Source organism: Acipenser ruthenus, chromosome 4 (assembly GCF_902713425.1).
Source record: "Acipenser ruthenus chromosome 4, fAciRut3.2 maternal haplotype, whole genome shotgun sequence".
NCBI classification, from domain to species: Eukaryota; Metazoa; Chordata; class Actinopteri; order Acipenseriformes; family Acipenseridae; genus Acipenser; species Acipenser ruthenus.
Window position 1 is genome coordinate 3,381,011 of NC_081192.1, and position 22,647 is coordinate 3,403,657.

Sequence of the window (22,647 nt, forward strand, 5' to 3'; positions counted from 1 at the left end):
TCGGTACACAGCACTATGAACTGATACTGATGTAAAAATAAATAGAGCAGCACTTATATATATATGAATTAGCAAAAAAGTAATACATTTTAGTTGTAATGCAGGAGCTGTATGATCATTATTTAAGTTTCTTAAATGCATTTCTGTTTTGGTTGTATGCACAGTATTTTGGCTAATCCAGACAGGAACTTCGGAGAGGGGTGTGTGTGGTGTTTTGGAGTGCCAATGGGGAGCAGAAGCTAGTGTAGCTCTCACTGTGGCGTTGCTGTTAGGGGATAGCCACGGGATCAACTCATCTTCCTCACAGAAGCCCTGCCTGGATCAGGAGACTGAGTGATTAGTTGTCTTCCTGGTTGAAGAGAAAGAAACGCACCGTATATTAAATAGTTCAGCCCTGCGACTCTAAGAAACTGCTGTAAGAAAAGAAAGGGAAAATAAACCACCGGTGTTGAATTGACATTTCTCTCTTGTTGTTATTTCCCTCTCCACGCTACACTGGTATGTGTCCCCACCTAGTCAAACACTGACTGATCTGCAAGCTCAACAGCTTTCAGTTTAAAGTTGTAGGACTTATTTGCCATCCTGATCAAGTTGTATCCACAGAAATAAACTTCAATATACGCCTCCCTCAAATACCGTAAAAAAAGCAATAAAAAATTGCGCCTTTCAAAAACCATAGTATTTCTTACCTCCGCCCTTGAATAAGCGCCGCAGCTGTTTTTAGCAATTTAAAATTAATGCAGCGGTGTTAATCCAAAGTAATACGGTACATGAATCAGTCCCTTGACATTCTGGTATGTGATTGTTTAAAACCTCATCACATAACCAAAGATAAGGAGGCTGTGTGGTCCAGTGGTTAAAGAAATGGGCTTGTAACCAGGAGGTCCCCTGTTCAAATCCCACCTCAGCCACTGACTCATTGTGTGACCCTGAGCAAGTCACTTCACCTCCTTGTGCTCCATCTTTCGGGTGAGACGTAGTTGTAAGTGACTCTGCAGCTGATGCATAGTTCACACACCCTAGTCTCTGTAAGTCGCCTTGGGTAAAGGCGTCTGCTAAATAAACAAATAATAATGTGCTGTTTATTAACACTCAACACACAGAGGTAAAACTGCCTACTGTCGTATCCCTCCATGCAATCCACTCTCACGTGAAGTCCAGTTCCTTCCCACTTTACAGTACCTATCCCAAGTTCCCTTGTTTTAACCAGAATGCAACATTAACTGTTGTAATGAACTATAACCCACACATAACATAATGCACGGCTGAACTTTTTGTCTAATTACAGTTTGAATAATAAATTACACCGTGTAACAAATTTTTTTTTTTTTTTGGTTCCTGGGTAGTAAGTGTTATTTCCTAATTGCTTATGCCTCAAAAGTATAGAAAATGGCTATTATTCCCCACAAACTTTGCTTCTGTGACCAGGACAGTGATATTTTGAAATTTACCTATTTTCCAGAACATTCCAGATAGATTCAGTGCTGAGTAAACTTGGAGTAACTTCTAGAACTTTCTAGAACTTTCCAGTAATATAAATAGTAGTATAAATACAGGGGCCTTAAGCCCACCAGTTCAGTTTAGTTCCAGCTGCCTAAGTGGATACATATCTGCATTTTTCTGAGATGGCATCAAGGTCATAGGAGACTTCAAAATGGTGGCATTCCTGATGGGTCTCCAAGGCGGTTTTACCAAGTTTCCCTGCTATCTTTGCCTTTGGGACAGCAGGGACACCAAGGCGCACTACCACAGGCGGGACTGGCCACAGCGGACCGAGTTCTCTGTGGGGAGGAACAACATCAAGTAGGAGTCACTGGTGGACCCCCGGAAGGTGCTGATGCCACCACTGCACATCAAATTGGGCCTTATGAAACAATTTGTCAGAGCTCTAGTACCTTCAAGTACCATCAAGACTTCTTCATTAAGCTGTCTGAGGCAAAGGTCAAAGCCGGTGTCTTCGTCGGACCACAGATAAAGAAGATCCTGGAGTGCAATGAATTCCCCAAGAAGCTCACTAGTAAGGAGAAAGCGGCTTGGAACAGCTTTGTCGCAGTGGTTCGGGGCTTCCTGGGCAATCACAAGGCCAAAAACTATGTGGAGCTGGTTGAGACTCTGGTGAAGAACTACGGCACAATGGGCTGTAGGATGTCCCTCAAAGTCCATATCCTTGATGCTCATCTTGATAAATTCAAGGAGAACATGGGAGCGTACTCGGAGGAGCAAGGCGAGCGCTTCCACCAGGATATACTGGACTTTGAACGCCGCTACCAAGGACAGTACAACGAGAACATGATGGGAGACTACATTTGGGGGCTGATTCGTGAAAGTGATTTACAGTATAATCGTAAATCTCGAAAAACTACTCACTTCTAAATCTTTTGTAGTCATTTTTGTATTACTTTAGTATAAATACATGTTAATTTGGATTCATATGTTTTTTTCTGACTTTATGTGAACGAAAAGACACAAATTCGCCCGTTTTCTCATTGGAAATAGGTACAATTCTAAATATCACTGTCCTGGTCACAAAAGCAAAGTTTGTGGGGAATAATAGCCATTTTCTATACTTTTGAGGCATAAGCAATTAGGAAATAACACTTACTACCCAGGAACAAAAATTGTGTTACATAGTGTTATCAATACACAATATATTAAACTCGCCTTAAGTATTTGTACATTGTTGTAAAATGTCTTTTAAAGCTTTTAAATATGAGTGAGATTCCTGTTATCACATTTGATCTTTTCGGAGGCATGTCAGTAGACAAGTGGCTAGAATTTGAAGAAAAACCTGTGTTGAAAAAAAAAGCTAACAAGTCAACAACTTAAAGAAATTGAAGAAAACAAAAATGAAGCAAACACAAAAAAACAACTGCTTGGGCTGCTGGTGTTTTTATTGATTGGATGAAACAAAAATAAATGGTAATCGACTTAAAAACAGTTTCTTTTGGAATTTTAAACAGGAGAATTCTATGCTTGAATGTGTAATTCAGCTGGTCAAGAATACTCCATTTCTAGGTTTGTTAGCCTCCGTGCTGGTCTCAATCACTATGGAAACGGCACTGACATAAACCGCAATGTTAGCATTGTTAGCGGCCAAGCATTCAAATGCCAATAATGTACTTTTGTCAATAATGAAAAGATAAGGAAAAGCAGGCAAAGCCACCGCAGTTCAGCATCCACGCATTACTACTGCTGACCTGGAGAAGATACAAAACTCAGCTGCTCTCTCCAGCACCACACCCTCTGGTCTGTGCAGAAAGTCTGGCTGGATATTCACTTACACATGGCCAGGCATGGCAGAGAAGGGCAGCGTCTTTTTAAACCTCACAGCTTTGTTGTCACTACAGATGAAAATGGACTGGAATTTGTATCCTTAAACTACAACGAAGAGACAAAAAATCACAAAGCTTTTAATGAAATAAATAGAGAGCCACCGTGGGTGTATGTATGCAATGCCTGGTAATCCCCTTTGCCCTAAATGATGAAGCTATCTGGTATACTCTAAAACCAATGGGAGGGAATCACCTTGCTTCAGTGATGCCTCACTTATCACTGGAAGCAGCGCTGTCTCGTCGCTACATGAACCACAGCATAGAAGCACTGCTGAGCACCTACTTAGCGAAGCTGGCTTGGAGGCGAGAGAAATAACGTCAGTTACTGGTCACAGAGCAGAATCCAGTTTAAGAAGCTACTGGACTGCTTCGGATGAAAACCTAAAGCAGTGGAGTTCAGTTCATTCCACACCTCCTACCACAAAACTTAAGGACAAAAAGGAGAAAACACTTTCTATTGCCCTTCCTAGTGGATGTTTCATTAATTCGTCATGTTTTCCTTTTTCAATGGAACATTTTACAATAAATGAAAATGTTTAAAACATCCAGTTTAATGTTTCCGGCAAATAGAACCTTGTCTGACGGATTATTTTTTCTAAAAAGCGGAAGAATATATATTAAAATTGTTCATTTTTTTGCATGAAAAATCCAGTATGGCGGCCATACCATGTGACATGTCCGCACCATTTTCACTCCGGTTCATGTCCTCATAGGATGTTGTTTTATGCAGTAACAATGATAAAGGGTGTTACTAATTTTATGATTGCAAAGTTTCACAACAATTGGTCAAACTGTGTCCGAGAATGAGACATTGGTGCATTTTTGAAAAACGCACTATGGCCACCAAATCATGTGACCCATCGCCCTCATTTTCACAGACACAACATTCCAAAAGCCTCCAACATCCTGAAATATAATAATAGAACACTCTACCGCAGAAAAAATAGAGCGAAAATGCCACTATATGTACATTTAGAAAAGCTGCAATTTGATTGGCTCATGGCAGCCATGTTTTTTCTTTATGTAGCAACTTTTCCTTAATAACACTGATAGAGGACAGTAGATAGTTAAAGTATACCTAGATTCACGTCAATCAGCCAAAGGCTTCCTGAGTACTTGTCATTTAAGTGTTTCATGCAAAATCCAACATGGCCACCACATCATGTGACCTATCCATTTTTCCTTATATAGAATCAATCATAGACACAAGAGGTCTATGTAGACACAGTTTCACGCTGTACTATTTTCCGTTCATGAGAAGAGTTTTGAAAATCACCTCACGCAAATCCAATATGGCGGCCATACCATGTGACCCAATAGCACCATTTTCAAGGAGGTACAAGTCTGCATAGGTCTTTACCAATATTGCTTTTATTTTTAAAAACATTTTAAAAGTTTGTATTATTATTATTATTATTATTATTATTATTATCATCATCAATGGCATACTTCTGCTTGTTCATTTTCCAACGTTTTCCATACCGTATCCTTGTTAGCCAGTGCATATAAAAAGACTGTAATAATACTTTCACTTTATACTTGAGGGTGTACAATACAATGTAATTTTGTTATAAAACAAAACTGTTACTTGGTTCCCACTGACACACAACCTTTTAACAAAGTTGCTGGAATGTTTAAATTGAGTTATGATGCTGCTACAAGGTTGTGTGTTAGCAGCTTCTCAATGAATATATATATATATATATATTGTAGCGATCTCGGTTAACGCAGGCAGGCGCATCACACAGAGCGACGCTATGCACACACAGGTTGAGGACGGGTGGGATCCCGGGACCTCTCATACTAAAGCATAGTACCGATACCGTAAGAGAGAGATTAGAGGTTGGCACTGGTACCCGAAAACCTGGGTACACGTCGGCTTTTAAATTACCCGACCAGGGTCTCTGTTTACTACCAGGGTATCAATTATTAATTTGAGAATTTAATGAAAATGTAATAAAGACAACGTTAAAACAAGCTTTGCATTAAGCCTTTTTCTTAACTGACAGGATATCAAGGTTTTACACAAAACAATAACACACAGCGGCAAGCACACCTCAATAATAACTGCAGTGACTGTTCTTCTCAGGAACTAAATCAGAAAGAAATCAACATAACAACATCCTGTTGGGTTTATGTTCGTGATAACTCTGTGATCCATTAACAATAATAACCGTGTGGCTTCCAATACGGAATGCTTTATCTACAGTTATTGCGCAGATATAGTTTCTTACCAAATATATCAAATAAGTAGCCTTTATTTAAAAATAAATAAATAAATAAATAAATAAATACAGTATTGTGAGCGGTGTACCCCAGAAAAAAAATATAAAAAGTGCAAAAAATATATATATTTTAATGAAGTAGATTTACTAAGAAAAAGTATACGCACTCCAAAATGTGTTGGTGAAAAAATAAAAAAATTAGACCAGTATGAGAAAAAACATTACTCACTCGCTAGTGCTTCCTCCTTTGACTGAAATATTTCCTTGTCAGAGTTTGCAAATTCTGTTTTCTTGCTTTGGTAAAGAAATTCCACACAAAGCTCCTTTGCTTGGATGCCATGTTAACAACAACAACAACAACGACAAAAACAACAGCGGAATGGCCAATAGATGTCGTAAAGAATCTCACAGCATGAAGCGCATTTAACATTAATAACTGTATTCAAACTGAGACGTTTATTATTATTATTATTATTATTATTATTATTATTATTATTATTATTATTATTATTATTATTATTCCAATGTTTCCAGTGCTGAAAAAGGTTACACAAGTCTACAGATCTGAATGGACTAAATGTATGTGCACTATATAGTATTTAAATATATGTAGCTTGCACTTAAAACATTAATATATGTGATTTTTTTTTTTTTTTTAATCATTCTGAAAAAGACCCGGGTATCCCTGTTGGAGGTCAATTAATAATGATCTGATTGGAACAAAGTCCTGTAGTGGGGTGCCTTGGTTGGCAGCAATCCAGCCGGGGAATGAGGGCCGTGTTTTTGTCTGTGCTTTCATCATGGGGGGGTTGGCCATAACACCATGCTGGCCAGGCAGGTTGGTAAGTGCCCCTTCCACTTTGGCCGAGTATGTTACTCAAGCTTTCACAGCATGGTTGAACCTGCCAGAGTCAGGGGACCCCGCTGTACTTCATCTTGAGAACCCGTTGTCACCCTCCTGCCACTTTGAGGCAGTGGAAGTTGGAATTTAGGACTTCACTGGGAATCCTGGCCTGTGATGGGTTAAAACCTCATCATAGGAGGAAAAATAGATTTAACTATTGCCCTAACATTCTTATACCACCGGTCTGTCATGTGATTGGTTCACATCACTGTCAGTCCCACCCCTTTTCTACCCTTTCTCCCCTGCACTTTTCACAAGAGTAAATGGCTGAACTCCGATTCTATGACTTAACAGAAAATTAATTACAAAACATACTGCAAAAGAAAGATGCTCCAAACACTAAAATGGTGATTAAAACGTCACTGTCACTGTTTTGGGACTTTCTGAAATTCAAACAAATTCAACTGGACGATGTAAACAAATATGACAGGGCGGATATTTTTGCAATTTCTTTGCAAAACTAAAAAAAAATGTTAATTCAAAAGCATTCATACCCTGACAAGGAAAATTAAATTAATAGCTAGTTGAGGCACCATTAGCAATAATAACCTCTTTATAATGATCAGGATATTTGTCAATGAGCTTTTTGCATGATTCTTTAGTGAATTTTGAATACCCTTACATTAGTATTGTGTGTGCCCACCCTTTGCTTCCTTTACAGCTTGCAGTCTTTTTTTGTATTTTGAAACCAGTTCCTGGCATCTTTCCGGAGATATGTTTGCCCATTCTTCAACACATACTGCTTTGAGTTCTGCAATCGACTTTGGTTTCCTTTTTGCAACAGCAGCCTTCAAGTCAATCAACAACATCTCGATGCTTCGGGTCATTATCCTTCTGGAATACAAACTTCCGTCCAATAAGCTTTCTAGCACTGGGTAACAAATGAAAGTGTAAAATTTCTTGAGATTTTGCAGCATTCATTAATCCTTCTACAATACAATCATCAGTGCCTGAGGAAGAAAAACAAGCCCATACCATCACACCCTCCACCATGTTTAACACTGGGCATGATGAACTTTTCTTTAAATTCTTCTCCTCTCTTCCTCCAAACATATTGTTGCTTTCTTGGTGAAAAAAGTTCTATTTGGATTCGTCTGTACATAAAATGTGGTTTTCACTCATGGACATTTATCTTGTTAAGGTATCTTTGAATTTCTTGACCATCGACCTCTATTCTTGAGTCAAATCTTTTGCAGTCATCTGAGGATTTTGCCGGGCTGCTTGAATGATTCTTTTTTCAGATTTTGCAGAAATCTTTCTTGGTCTTCCACACCTGGAGCTAGTTGCAGTAGTTCCTGCTCTCCTGTGTTTGTCAATAATAGCTCACATAGTGCTTTTTCAGTAAACCAAGTCTTTCTGCTTTTTTTCTGCTAGTTTCTCCTTTATCGTTTAGTTGTATCGCTGACATTTTGAGATCGTTGCTGGACTTTTAACCATTTTTGTTGCTTTTTTGAATCACACGTTTCCAATTTATTTTTCAGCACTTGATGATTATGTATATATTAATACAATAATTATCACCAGGTGTTGGTTTTCAACCATGATAAATTGTCAATAATTAGCAACAAATGGGTTTCATATGAAATATGTTGATTGCCCAAATACTTTTGTCAAAGTATGAAATTAGTTTTTGCATGTTATTTTTCATGTTATGCATGTTATGTAATAATTTGTTATTTTATTATAAAACTGAATCTACATTCATTTATATATTTTAATATAACAATTAGAAATGTTTCTTTTTGGTGTTTCTCTTTTTTTTTAAACTGCCCAAATACTTTTGTCTGTGACTGTGTGTGTATATATATATATATATATATATATATATATATATATATATATATATATATATATATATATACAAACTAACTACTTAAGAACCATGAATATATTAGAAAGACAGTAAGTTGCAGTTATAGTTATTAAAATTAAATGTGCTTCAATTTGACACAGTAAACATGAAAATGCAGGTTGTCAGGTATGTTTTTAAGCAGAATCTACAGTACAACAGACCGAACAATATAACTGACTAAACTATAGTATTTAAATTATTCTAAACCTTATACAATATATCACTAGATATGCACAGAGGTAAGAGTCCTGTGTGGATTGGTTCGGGTCTGTTTTTAAGAAAGTGGTAGAAGTGGCATATAAATATAACATACCTTTAAGAGATGAGTGGGTATGTGCGTTCTCAGGCTTTTCCACTGTCTAAATGCCCCCAGAGAAACTTGAAGAAGCTGTGTTGTTGCTGCAGGGCTGTGCCAATAACTTAGGCAGAGTGATTCCAGTGTGCTTTAATACTGAATGACTCCAACCCCACCCACATCCCCACCCACTGGTATTTTCTTAAAACTTTTGCCACCAATCACAGTGATAGCCACTATCTTGAGCCAAACTCCAATCACATCAAAGAACAGACTAACTTGTTGGCCTGGGTGTGCACAGTGACTGCTGTATTTCTGGGGCTCTCAGGAGATATACTTCACATTGGAGGCTGTCTTCATTCTTTGACCCTGTAGTGGGGTAGACAGAGGAGACTGCCTTATGGCACTGTAAACACTGCTGTAGCTGGTATGGCAAATCAGGTTTGGTAACGATGGGGGGCTGTGTCCCTTGTGTAGCTTTGTAAGGGTAGGTACAGGTAAACAGGCACCCTGCATTAACTGTATATATTTAGTGTTGCTGGACTGGGCACTGTAACCCAATCTGTTACAGTGCTGTAGCGAGATGTTGGATTAAAAACCTGTTTTTCGTGCTTTTAAAAAAAAATAGGCAGGTGTATGTAATGTGTGTAGAAAGATGTATATTATCTCATCTTGATCTTGTGCCTAAAAAATACAGCCCAGCTTAAGTCTGTCATGTTTATGCCAGAATTTAGGTAGGGGTGAGCTGTTACTCTATACTCAATACACTCAGAATTCCATACATTGAATGTCACAAAACATCTTGGGTAATAGGATTAAGGCCGAATAGGCAGCAACAGCAGATAGCATTTACTTACTTAATTACTGTCCTAAGACACTTCCCTCTTGGTGCAAATAATAAAGATTTGCAAGTGAGCTTATTGTCATTAATCAGACAGCACAGCCCACTCAGAACATTATCTTCAACATGTTGTTTTTACAGCAGTTTATTAATTAGGGATGTCTTTTATGGATTCCAGACAGAAAAAAAGCCTTGAGGATTGAACTAATGTGCCTGTCAAGTAACATTATCTTCTCTAGGACAGGGATGACATCAGCAAACAGATTGCAGAACTTTTCATTCAATTAAATGGGCTCAGATGCCTGCTCATTACAGTGACACTCTATGGGAAATGCCAAACCCCTATCAAGGTGTGTCTATGTGAATGTGTTTTGTTTTTTTTGTATGTTTTGTTTTTTATGTCTACATGACAGCACACGATTGGCCACAAATTTGCTTAGCTAAACATTAATATATTAATATATTAAACTGGGACAGTATGGAAATATTGTGAATAACTTCCAACGTCCAAGCTACAGGGAAGATCTCAAGTTTTTATTTTCACTTTGGCCATGTGTCACAGGAATGGCGAGTAGTGACATCAGGCCAGATACAGGAACACACGCAGAAGCAACTGCTGCGGCGACGTTTATTTTCAAAACAAATAAAATAAAAGGTTGGCACAAAAAATAAGCACAGAGTAAAAATAAACAGTTAAACAAAACAAAATCATGAACACTAAGCAACACAAGTCAGGCTGGGCAGTAACCTTCACTGATCCTTGATTTCTTAGTTTCTTTCGTTTTCAGGACGCCTTCTCTTGCTCTCGTTCTCTCCACTACTCTCCACCCAGAGTGCAGAAAACTGCAGGCTTTTTATACAGGTGACCATCTCCCGATTAGCAACAATTAATCAATGAATTAACTCGGGAGATGGTCACCTTCTGCACAGGGTTTTTATGATGGGGCTTTTAACCCCATCCATGCTGCCAAACAACAAATTATAATACAATAAATAATAACAGCACACATATACAATATACATATGGGGGCTATTACTTTGCCACACCATGTTTGATCTGATCATATTGAAAGTGAATGCAGAGACTCATGGTGATATTCAGAGTGGAATATTTTACTTTCAATTTTTTTTATGAATAAATGATCTTATTGTCTTTGTAATGTCATTTCTATACAACAAGTATATCGAATTCCGAGATTCTATTTTATTGCTGATTACTGCTGCAAATCTAGTCCCATTCCTGCCTAAGAAACTGCATCTTCTCTCTCTGATTTCTTCTCTCCATCTGGCTCTATCTCTAGCTCTAATCTCCATCTCTGCTATCCTCTCCAGTGTCCAATCTGCAAACCAGGCCCTTCCTGTATGAAAACATGACATATCTCTATATTTCAATTTTAAATGGTTACTTCATGGAATCTATTTTTTTCTAAATATTGAATTTCTTACTGTAGCAGGGCGAGTGCCCTGCACGTGTGTATTTAGTGTTGGTTATATAATTTGTATGGGGAATGGGTTTATTTTGTGTCATTTTGGGAGCTGATTTGTTTAATTGAATTATTGTTTACAGACGGACGCTCGATTGAGACTTGCTGCCTGCTAGGCTTGGTTGAGGGGAAGGGCAGCAGGTGATTGGCTGGGCTGGACCTCAATCAGCAGGTGGGCGGGTCTTGATCGAGTGTCCGTCAGGTTAAAAACATCCGCGGGAGATGGTTCAGGGCTGCTGCAAGGCCTGCCGTTTTCACGGCACCTTTGATTTATAGTTTGGGGTATTGTGTTTTATTTTGCACTTTTTGTACAGCTTGATGTACTGGTCCTCTGTGCGTTACCATCGCTGGTAACGTCACATGACCATCTTTATTTTACTTTCGTTTTCTGTTTCTTTGTTTGTGAAATAAAACCTGCGCGCCTGTGCCGGCGTTTTCAACAACACCACCTCTGTCTCTCTGTATGCTTGAACAGCGGCTACCCACACGCGTGACACGAGGAAGACCCTGTCACATATGGTGTCGGAAGGGGATTCCGCTGCATCCTGCCGAAGCAAGGCTAGATGGCTACGGAGAGACAGGAGGAACAAGCCCCTGAATTTTTTTGGGGGGGACAAGGGCAGACCGCAGGTAACCCTGAGGGGCTGCTGAAGGAGATGGATGGAGCCGCTGTCCTTAATGGAGCCGAGAGATCCCGAACGCCAGAGAGGCCAAGGAGGGTCCGTCCCCGAGAGCTGCAGAAGGAGGAGTTCCGGTCCTGGAAGCTGGCGAGGGAGGAGCCGGAGAGACTGCCTGCCCGGGAAGCCAGCGGGAGGAACTGCCTGCCGAGCGTCAGCGAAGGAGGACCTGTCGTTCGTGGGAGATCGTCTCAGAAGGAGGCGGGGCAATCCTTCGAAGTGGAGCCCCGTGAAGGGACACTGGGTTTAGGGGGTAAGCGGGGTTGAATGGGCGCCCCGCATAGAAGCCCAGGGGTGAGAATAAGTGTTGGTGATAAGTTGTAAATTAATTGTTGGTAAATGTTAGTTGATTATTGGTAAATGATTTATGATATGAATGATAGTTATTAGCAACGTGAAATGATTAGTGTAGTGATAATTAGTAATTATAGGAATGATAAATTAAGGTTAAATAATAATAGTTAAATAGTGATAATAATGATGATAAATTATACTAAGAAGTGAACTGGTGATGTGTATGGTGAAGGTGATAGTGATAAGGATTATGGTTAAATTTATAGTGATACTTATGGTGATGGGAATACTGATAAATAATAATGATGGTAAATAATAGTGAATGATAAAGTATAGTTATAATTGTGATTTAACATTGGAGCCAGTTAGTTGTCTGGTGGTTGGTTGAGGCTGACTGGGCTCTAATGTTCCCTCCCACCCGCCCATATGTGTTAGAATAGTATATTAAAAAATAAATAAATAAATAAATTGGGGGGATGGGGAGTAGATATAAAAAGTAATTTTTTTTTTTTGGTTTTGTTTAGACTGTGTGGGTTTTGTAAGATGTCTGCTAATGTATATGTAATGATAGTGATATTAAATGGTGTTGTCGGATGAACCCTTAGGGTTCATCCTAAGGAGGGAGGTATGTAGCAGGGCGAGTGCCCTGCACGTGTGTATTTAGTGTTGGTTATATAATTTGTATGGGGAATGGGTTTATTTTGTGTCATTTTGGGAGCTGATTTGTTTAATTGAATTATTGTTTACAGACGGACGCTCGATTGAGACTTGCTGCCTGCTAGGCTTGGTTGAGGGGAAGGGCAGCAGGTGATTGGCTGGGCTGGACCTCAATCAGCAGGTGGGCGGGTCTTGATCGAGTGTCCGTCAGGTTAAAAACATCCGCGGGAGATGGTTCAGGGCTGCTGCAAGGCCTGCCGTTTTCACGGCACCTTTGATTTATAGTTTGGGGTATTGTGTTTTATTTTGCACTTTTTGTACAGCTTGATGTACTGGTCCTCTGTGCGTTACCATCGCTGGTAACGTCACATGACCATCTTTATTTTACTTTCGTTTTCTGTTTCTTTGTTTGTGAAATAAAACCTGCGCGCCTGTGCCGGCGTTTTCAACAACACCACCTCTGTCTCTCTGTATGCTTGAACAGCGGCTACCCACACGCGTGACACGAGGAAGACCCTGTCACACTTACCATTTAATATTACATGGCATTTGTTCTGTATATTTTTTTCTATTGCAGTTCCTGCTTGGATCATTAGAGTGCCGTGACTAATAGATACTAGGAATTATTTTCCGACACTTCCTACTATTAAACTATTGTTATTAAAGATGATGAAATGTGTGCAATAAATGAAGCTCACTAATCAGCTTTTCTGAGTTTTGTTTAGAAGCTGCCCTGATTGCAACAGGAATTTCCTTCTGAAGTAGTTATTAACAACTTGTAACAATTGTCGCCCTGGATAAGGTCCCCAATTATCGCCGGCACCAACTGTCGCAGGATGAATTGACATGCTCCCATATTGAATATATATTTTCTATAAATTGAAACTGTATTTTAAAGAGATATTAAAAATGTATTTTCTTTACGTATGGGAGCATATTTTGCGATAGGACGGAAGCTTTACAATATGGGCTATCTAATTGTGTTTTGTTAGTTACAGGAGGTTACATGTCTTCACAAGGTCTCCTTAGAAGTGATGACGTATAACATTTCTTCGAAATACCAGTCCTTCTCTTTCTTGTTTGTTTATAACATTGTCAAACTGTTCTGGGTGTGGTGGGTATCCTCCTTCCTTCATCCCAGTCGATAGAAACATTGTGTCCTATTGTAAGTGACTCTGCATATAATGCACAGTTCACAGCCTACCTCTGTAAAGCGCTTTGTGATGGTGGTCCACTATGAAAGGCGCTGTATAAAAATAAAGATATTATTATTATTGTTATTATTATTATTGTTATTATTTATTTATTTTTATTATTATTAAGGAGGACCGCACATGCAACAATGATGTTGCTGGATCTTGTTGGACTGGTGCGCAAACCAAAGGAGTGACGAGCAAAACGTTGCTTTAAAATTCCGAAGGTTCTTTCTATGTGGGTTCTTGTTTTTTTGTGACTCCTGTTATATCGCAGCTCTGCTGGTGTTGTAGGATTGCGCACAGGTGTTAGATAACCATGGTCACCCAAGAGGACTCCACAATACAAGCCTTCCTCAAAACTGGATTTAAGGAGGCTGTTGTCGAAAATGCGAGCATCGTGTGTACTGCCTGCCCATCTTGCTACCACGTTGCATAAGGTCATAGTCACAAACCATCTGACAATTCATAGAGGCATACCCACGCCTGTTAATGTAAGCAGGATCCTTATGTTGCCTGAGAAAGTGAATGTGGATGTGTGTGTGCAGTCAACAGCTCCAACAACACCTGGTATTGTTGCTTTGGTGTAAAAGGCTGTGCAGATGTCCCACTGCTCCTCTTCAATTGGCATGACAATATACGATTCATGTAGCGTTGCAATGAGTTTAGTGACCTTATGAACTGTACGGCAAACAGTGCTCTCGTGTACATTGGTTAAATCGCCCCCACAGCAATAAAAAGATCCAGTGGCAAAAACATGCAGGGTTAACAAAACCTGCAGTGTGGGGTCAACGGGAGGCTCCCCTCTTCCCCTGGATCGAAGCCGTGCTCCCAGTATCTCAACTCATCTTCTGGCACCATTTGTGTAAAAGCGATACCTCATTCTAAAGTCCTGTTTATTGTATCTAGTGAACGGGTCACGCAAACAGCGATAATGCCTGGATCTTATTCAGGCAGATTGTAATCGCTGCGCATAGAAAACTCTCTGGTAACGGCTTAACATCTTTACAGATCTCGAGATCGGGTGCATTGAGGCCACGTTGTAAAGGGGAACAGGTGGTTAAAAACAATTCATTGAATAATTACACAATAATTGTAGCCTACTCATTTAAAACAGACCACCATACAATTGTGCTTTAATTACAAACACCGGGAGAGAATTGGGACTATTTTGAAAGTCGTAGCCTGCAGGAAATTTTCATATAGGCCTAGGCTATTTTCAAGCTACATGAGGCTATCTATCTATCTATCTATCTATATGTATATGTATTATAGGCTATATGTAAATATGTTTTTCATACGTCAAATTTAGGTAAACTATAGCTGGATTTGTGGCTATGAATAGTTCACTTGAAAAGTTGTCAATACATTTGGGGATTTTTCACATTTGTTCCACTTAGTACAGTACTATAAATCATTAGTCTACAGAAAGGGTTACACCACGCTGTCCTTACAAAGGTCCCACCAAATGTTCCTGTCAGGACACTGCACTCTGATTGGTTATCATATTGTTGTTAATAAAAACAATGAATAATCCTCTCCCAACACCGAAACCCTAAACCTAAGGTCAGTATCCTATACTGCAGCCATTACACATCTAAAGCAGTTCATGTTTGGCAGTGAATAAGCGTTTTTGTTACCGGAGGTGCTGACCTCCTCAGTTGTCCTGACAAAAACATTTCGTGGTACTTTTTGTAGGTGTAACAGGTGCAATTTGAATTTGCACTGTTCCTTTAAATTTTTATATGCTTGTTCAATAGTGCCTCGTTTTGAGGTCAAGGGTAAGAGCCCATCTGCGCAGGAGCAAGTCACTCCGGGCTTGCTTCTTTCAGGTGAGGCTGCGTGTTTGAGGTGCTCTGATTTATAATAATATCATTTTGATTTTTACATGTATTTTGTTAAACTATTGATCGGTAGATATATGTTTATGTTATAAGATACACATATAGAGCATTATGTGTTGTGAAAAAATGTTAAAATAATTTTTGTATGCTAACTCCGGGCTTGCTTCTTTCAGACCCGACGCTGCATGTACAAATTAATAAAAGCTGTTGATTTACGAAAAAAAGAGGAAAACAAGTGTCAACGCAGAGTACGTGGGAAGTGGGGTTACATTTGGTGCCGTGACTCCGATGGAACTAAGATCAGCTCAGCCGATCGCCGTGGGACAAGCGTGTGATTCAGGTCCTAAGATAGTGCAGACGGGTATAGGGAAGGTGTAATTGCAGAGTAGTGGAAAATAAATACGATATACGCCGCATTGCAATGTACATTGATGTCTACAATTTAAATTTGAAGTCGAATGTGTAACGTGATTCCTGTTCAGTTTATGTAAAGAAACGTGGTTTTCTTTCTTTAATGTTGTTTTCATTTCAATGTTTTGAACTATTATATTGTATTTTATAGAATTACAATGGCACACTGGAGTGATAAGACTGTTAATATAGAACAATGCGAGTCAGTAAAGCCTAAGCAAAAGTGGCGCGAGTTCAGCCCTGTTGCAGCTGCTGGTTTCAGTACAGCAGGAATGGGAAGGGGGTGGACTAGAAATGTACCGGCGATGCAAATTCCACCAGGGGGCGCCAGAGAGCATGTAATGTTTAGCACTCCAAACACTCACAGTGTTGAATCTGGTGTTTTGGGTGTCAAAATGGCAGAAATGCAGCAGTCTTGTCCATCCTTTTGTGTATCTGATTCAAATAATGCTACTTGTGAAACAGAGCATCAGGGACTTTCAGGGGAGATGCTAACACAAGTAATTGTGCAGTTGGGACAACAAATTGGAGAATCTATTGTTTCTCAATTAGTTAATAGTAAGTTAGTAGAGAGTGTAAATTCCCCAAACCATGACAGTTCACATGATGATAACAGTGTTGGTTTAAAAGAACACAATAGGGTTTCTGAAACTGCTAGCACACTTGATTTGTCGAAGCTCAATGTGATTGTAAAGTCTGAGGTTAAGGAACCACCTACATTTCGTGGCGATGAAACCGATAAGTGTAATGTTTATGAATGGGAAGAAGTAATGCAAAATTATTTGCGAAAGAAAGACTTTGAAGTTCAGGTGCATTCACGTGAAATTATGGAAAAATTAAGAGGAAAAGCTAAAGACGTTGTGAAAATTGCAGTCAGAAATAGTAACGTAGATTTGCAAACAAATTCTGAAGCGATCTTTAGCATACTGAAGCAGCATTTTGGTGATGCAATTTCGTCTACAACTCCACTGGCCGATTTCTATGCTACTTTGCCTCGGCCCAATGAAAGTGCATTTAATTATTGGATCAGGGTTAACAAGTCCATGGATCTTGTGACTGACTGTTTGCAAAGAAGGGGTAGGAAGGTTGATGACCCAGGTTTAGAGGTTGCAATGCTGTTCATTAGACACTGCCCCGATGCACAACTGGCTAGTGCTTTTAAGACCAGACCACTGGAAAAATGGTCAGTCCAAGAAGTACAGGATATGCTGGATAGCCACCAACGAGAGCTAAGATTAAAAAGTAACTGGCTTAGCACTGGTGCTACAAGAGGTCAGAGTAATATTGCTGTTGAGTCTAGGACAACAAGCAAACAAGCCAAAGAGGAAGCTTCTGATGTGACCCATGTGCAGCCTGAACACAAGTGTTCGCAGCCCAGTGCCAGACAAGGTTCAGAAAATGAAGACACACTGACAAAGTTAATTGATCTGCTTGCAAAGGCTCTTAACAATGTGGGTGGGAGACCTCAAAAACAGAATTGGAAGGTCAGACCGAGAAACCATTGTCAGATATGTGATGGGAGGGATCATAGCACGAAGACCCATTGTATACGTGACCGTCTATGTTTCACATGTTTTTCGTCGGATCACAGCTGCAGAAACTGCCCAGTCAGTAACCAGGTAACTGATCCCGTGGCTGCTCCGAAATCCGATAGTCAGCAGGAAAACTAGATTGTCCACACTTGAAGGGGGACTGTGTGGGCAATACAATAAACCCCCCAGCCTTAGATACTGATGATCTCAAATCCATATATAGCAACCATTGTGGCAAAATACAGAAAAACAAGGAAGCTATTTTTCAAAGAACACAACAATTGGTGGACAGTGACAGCCTATTTTATACCATGGTTTCCATAGGTGCAGACCTGAAGTTTCCTGCTCTTCTGGACAGTGGCTCGATGGCGTGCACCATTAGTGTGCAGACAGAGATTGAGCTTATAGAACGCAGTGAGCTCAGTGTTAATGATAGTAGAGAGGCAAATGTCACACTTATAGGTTGTGGGGGGCTCCAGGTTCAACCCAAATGCATTTATGACCTTGAAATAACCCTGTATGGCTATCAAATGATTGTTCCTGTTTTAGTGGTACCAGGACAAGTGGATGCATTTATTATTGGTACTAATGTGATAAAACATCTCATTCAGGTTATGAAAAGCAATGACAATTACTGGAGGCTCCTGAAAGAACCTGACAAAGGAGAGATGGGTGAGAGTGGTAGATTTATGACTCTAATGGCCAACCTTGTGCGATGGAGGGGAGATCACATTCCAAATAAGGTGGGAACGGCAAAATTGAGGAAGACCGTGGTCCTCCAACCTCACAGTGAGCACGTGTTATGGGGTAAGCTACCAGATAAAGTCCAAATATCAGCTGGTAGTACTGTTGTGGTTGAATCTTCCACTTCAAGAGCTGTCAACAGAAATGTACTGGTCGGTCGAGTTGTTACACCTTTGTGGGGAGATGGGTGGGTCCCTGTAAAAGTAATTAACTCTTTGAGTGAGCCATTGACTTTGAGACGTAACACAAAAATTGCAGATGTGCACCCATGTATTGCTCTTGAGGATTTTGACTGGGGACTCGGTATGGACAGCACCCATGTTAATAGCAGAACTGAGACGGAAGGCATTCAAATGAATTTCCAATGTACACGTAATGTAAACTCCATTGTCACCGAGTTGGAACGTGCTGGACTAGACTTGAATTCATGTGAAGTAAGCGATCAGTGGAAGACTAAGCTTAGAGATTTAGTTGTTAAATACGAGAAGATTTTTTCAAGGAACAAACTGGATTGTGGTGAAGCTAAAGACTTTGTACACAGGATACACCTGAAAGATGAGCGTCCTTTCCGTTTACCTTATCGTAGGGTTTCACCTGCAGACTATCACAGGCTTAAGCAGGTTCTCAATGATATGGAAGAGAAAGGCATTATTAGGAAGTCAAATAGTGAATGGGCTTCACCGTTGGTGCTTGTGTTGAAAAAATCAGGGGATGTGCGTGTGTGTACTGATTTCCGTGAACTGAACCGACGCACCTTTAAGGATGCCTATCCATTGCCTCATCAGTCAGATGCTTTAGCTGCTCTTGGAGGCAATTCCTTGTTTAGCTCTATGGACCTTACTTCTGGCTTTTATAATGTTCCATTGCACGAAAGCGACAAGAAATATACAGCTTGTACTACACCAGTTGGCTTGTTTGAGTATAATCGAATGCCACAGGGTCTTTGTAATTCTCCAGGCTCTTTTATGAGAATTATGAGTTCTATTTTTGGTGACCAGAATTACACTAGCTTGTTGTGTTATCTTGATGATTTACTGGTGTTTGCACCCAGTGAGGAGATAGCTCTTCAGAGGCTGGAAATGGTGTTTAGTCGTCTCCAAAACCATGGTCTTAAGTTGTCTCCAAAGAAATGTCACTTTTTGCAAAGACAGCTGAAATTTTTAGGGCACGTGGTCAGTGAAGAGGGTGTTTCCACCGACCCAGACAAGGTGGCAGTAATAGCTAATCTCACTGAGAGAGACTTAATGCTGGAAGATGGCTGCACACCCTCTCCTAAGAAAGTCAGGTCTGTTCTAGGGATGTTGAATTATTACAATCATTTCATTGAGGGTTTCTCTGCGAAAGCTAGACCGCTGTACAAGCTGACTGCTGAACAAGGCTCAAAGGGTCACTCGAAGAGAGTCAGGTTTAAGAAACTGAGTCCTGAAGACTGGACAACAGAGTGTCAGCAATCTTTCTTAAGCTTAAAGGAGGCTCTCCTACAAACAGTGGTTTTGGCTCACCCTGATTTTGATAAGCCTTTCGTTTTGTCAGTTGATGCCTCTTCCTATGGTTTAGGTGCCTGCTTGAGTCAAGTGGCAGATGGAGAACAGAGGGCCCGGCCTGTGGCTTTTGCAAGTAAATCTTTGAATCGGGCACAGACGAAATATCCAGCACACCGCCTTGAGTTCCTTGCTTTAAAGTGGGCAGTCTGTGACAAGTTTAGTCACTGGTTGAGAGGAAGAACCTTCACAATATGGACAGATAATAACCCATTGACTTATATACTAACAAAGCCCAAACTTGATGCTTGTGAGCAACGGTGGGTGTCAAGACTTGCTCCATACAATTTTGATTTGAAATATGTCCCAGGTGTCAAAAATGTAATTCCAGACCGTCTGAGCAGGTCCCCCTTTGTGAAAACAAGTGTGACGGAGCGTCTCACCCGGGAGCCATACCAGGCTCTTGTAGACGAGTCAGAGTCAATTCAGAAGAAAGATGTTCATGATGCTTTCCATCTAACGGTCAACACTCAAGCTTTGGTTACTTCAACAGGTAGTGAACAGTTGGCAGGTATGGTAACAGCTGAGGAGGTGACAGCTATTCTGGATGTACATTGTCAATGGGGGTGCACAGTGCCGGACAGAGCAGTCAGTTTGGCAGTAAACAACCAGTGTGTCGCACTTCATTCTCAGCAGACCATTCCGGCCTTTTCCCATAACGACCTTAAACGAAGGCAAGAAGAAGACAGCATAGTATCCAGGGTGATGTTCTACGTGCAAAGGAAGCGACGTCCATCCAGACGTGAAAGGTGTCATGAAGGTGTTCGAGTGTTGAGGCTGTTAAAGCAATGGAGAAAACTCCAAATCAAAGATGGCATACTGTATAGAGTGTCAAAAGACATTGTCTCTGGTCAGAAAAGGTACCAATTTATTGTACCTTCAGTGTTGATATCTATTGTGTTAAAAGGAGTTCATGATGAGGCTGGACACCAAGGGCAATTTAGAACGCTGCAACTAGCACGCCAAAGATTCTTCTGGGCTGGCATTGAAAAGGAGGTGAAAGACTATGTGATGAAGTGTAGGAGATGTGTTTTGAGCAAGTCTCCTGAACCTGAAGCTAGGGCTCCACTTGAATCCATACAAACCTTTTCTCCTCTTGAATTGGTTTGCATAGACTTCTGGTCAGCTGAGGATCATAGAAATAGCAACGTGGATGTTCTTGTGGTCACTGACCATTTTACTCGTCTTGCACATGCTTTTCCCTGTACAAACCAAACAGCTAAACAGGTAGCCAAGCGCTTGTGGAATGATTATTTCTGTGTATACGGTTTCCCACAACGCATTCATTCAGATCGCGGTTCTAATTTTGAGTCACAGCTGGTGCAGGAATTGCTTGATATAGCTCATATAGAAAAATCTCGTACAACAGTTTATCACCCGGCTGGGAATGGCAGTGTTGAACGATTTAATCGTACGTTGGGAGCAATGATAAGAGCGCTGCCCCCGAGAACTAAGCATAGGTGGCCACAAATGATTAACACGCTGACATTCTCTTATAACTGCACAACCCATGAGACGACTGGCTATGCACCGTTTTACCTCATGTTTGGGAGGATACCTCACCTACCTGTTGACGTGATGTTCGGCAATGTGCTGACAGATGAGAACGTGGTGGATTACGATGCTTATGTGTCCCAGCTGAGACGAGATCTAAAGGAAGCTGTCCATGTTGCACAGAAAAATGCACTGAGAGAGCAAGCGCACCAGAAACGTCAGTTTGACAAAAAAGTCAAGGGCACCGCCATTGCTGAAGGGGATCGAGTCCTCCTGGCCAATAAGACTGAAAGAGGAAAAAAAAAAGTTAGCTGACAAATGGGAGTCAGCTCTGTATGAAGTTAGGTGTGAAGAAAGATGCAAAACTGCCCATTTACCAAATCCGCAGGATTGGAACAGGGGAGGAGAAAACTGTTCATCGGAACCTGATCATGCAGGCGAACTTCCTACCATTAGATACTGACTGTGAAGGGGATGTGGACATTCTTTCTTCAGGAGAATCCTCAGAGGGACAAAGAAGCTCTGTAAGTGAAGTTGAGATGGAAGATGTGGAGACCAGAACCAGGAACTGGGTATCTCAGGGAGCAGAACAAAATGAATCACTGGAAAGCAGTTTAGAGGAAGGAATGTCAATGATGGCTGCTGAAGGGTCCTGTGAAAACCTTTCACATGGAAGTGATGCTGAAAGTGATGATGAAGAGCCAATTCCTGAACCCGTTAACCAGAACTCTGTTGAAGATGAAGAACCGAGTGGGAACAGAGTAGAAGAGTCCTGTGACTCTCCCGAAAGAAGCCCAAGTCTTTCTGAAGTTAATGAGGGGCTGAGTCCAGTTAGCGTTACTGCAGAAACAGCAAATAGACAAATCGTAGAGATTGAGCCAGAGCAGACAGTTACTAGAACCAGAGCAGGGCGTATAGTGAAGTCTGTAGATAGACTAATATGCAGTATGAGTATGTCTGTTGGGTCTCTTTTTGCACAAAAAAAAAATAATTTCGTAGTGGAGATAGTTTAAAAAAAAAAAGGGACTAATACTGAGAATATGTGTGTTTTTTTTTTCAATTTTTGTAAGTTGTTTGTATTTTGTAATACAACTGTTTTCTTATTTTGTTTTTGTGAATCACCTGTTTCAGAAGTGGTTTTTTTAACAAGGCATAAGAAAGGTGTAGGAAATGTGTATATCGGCACATTTCAACTCTGTGAGAGCAACTGTAACCTGGCCAGTTTCTTTAATTTCACAATTCGTCAAGAATAACTACAAGTTGGTACATCTAACTGGGTATAGAACCCAGGCCTTGTTTCTTTTTCATGTTTTGTAATGTTCTTGAA

At 40.4% G+C, this 22,647-nt stretch overlaps 1 protein-coding gene across 1 annotated transcript in view; it reads right to left on the minus strand.

Annotated features, from left to right (window-relative positions):
- Nucleotides 1-8,718, minus strand: part of LOC117400645 (epiplakin) — a 33,548-nt gene extending 24,830 nt beyond the window's left edge. Inside the window, exon 1 of the mRNA XM_059021358.1 lies at nt 8,627-8,718. The gene's annotated coding sequence lies outside the window, so the exon portion shown is untranslated. The remainder of the gene's footprint in view (nt 1-8,626) is intronic.
- Between the last annotated feature and the right edge of the window lie 13,929 nt (nt 8,719-22,647).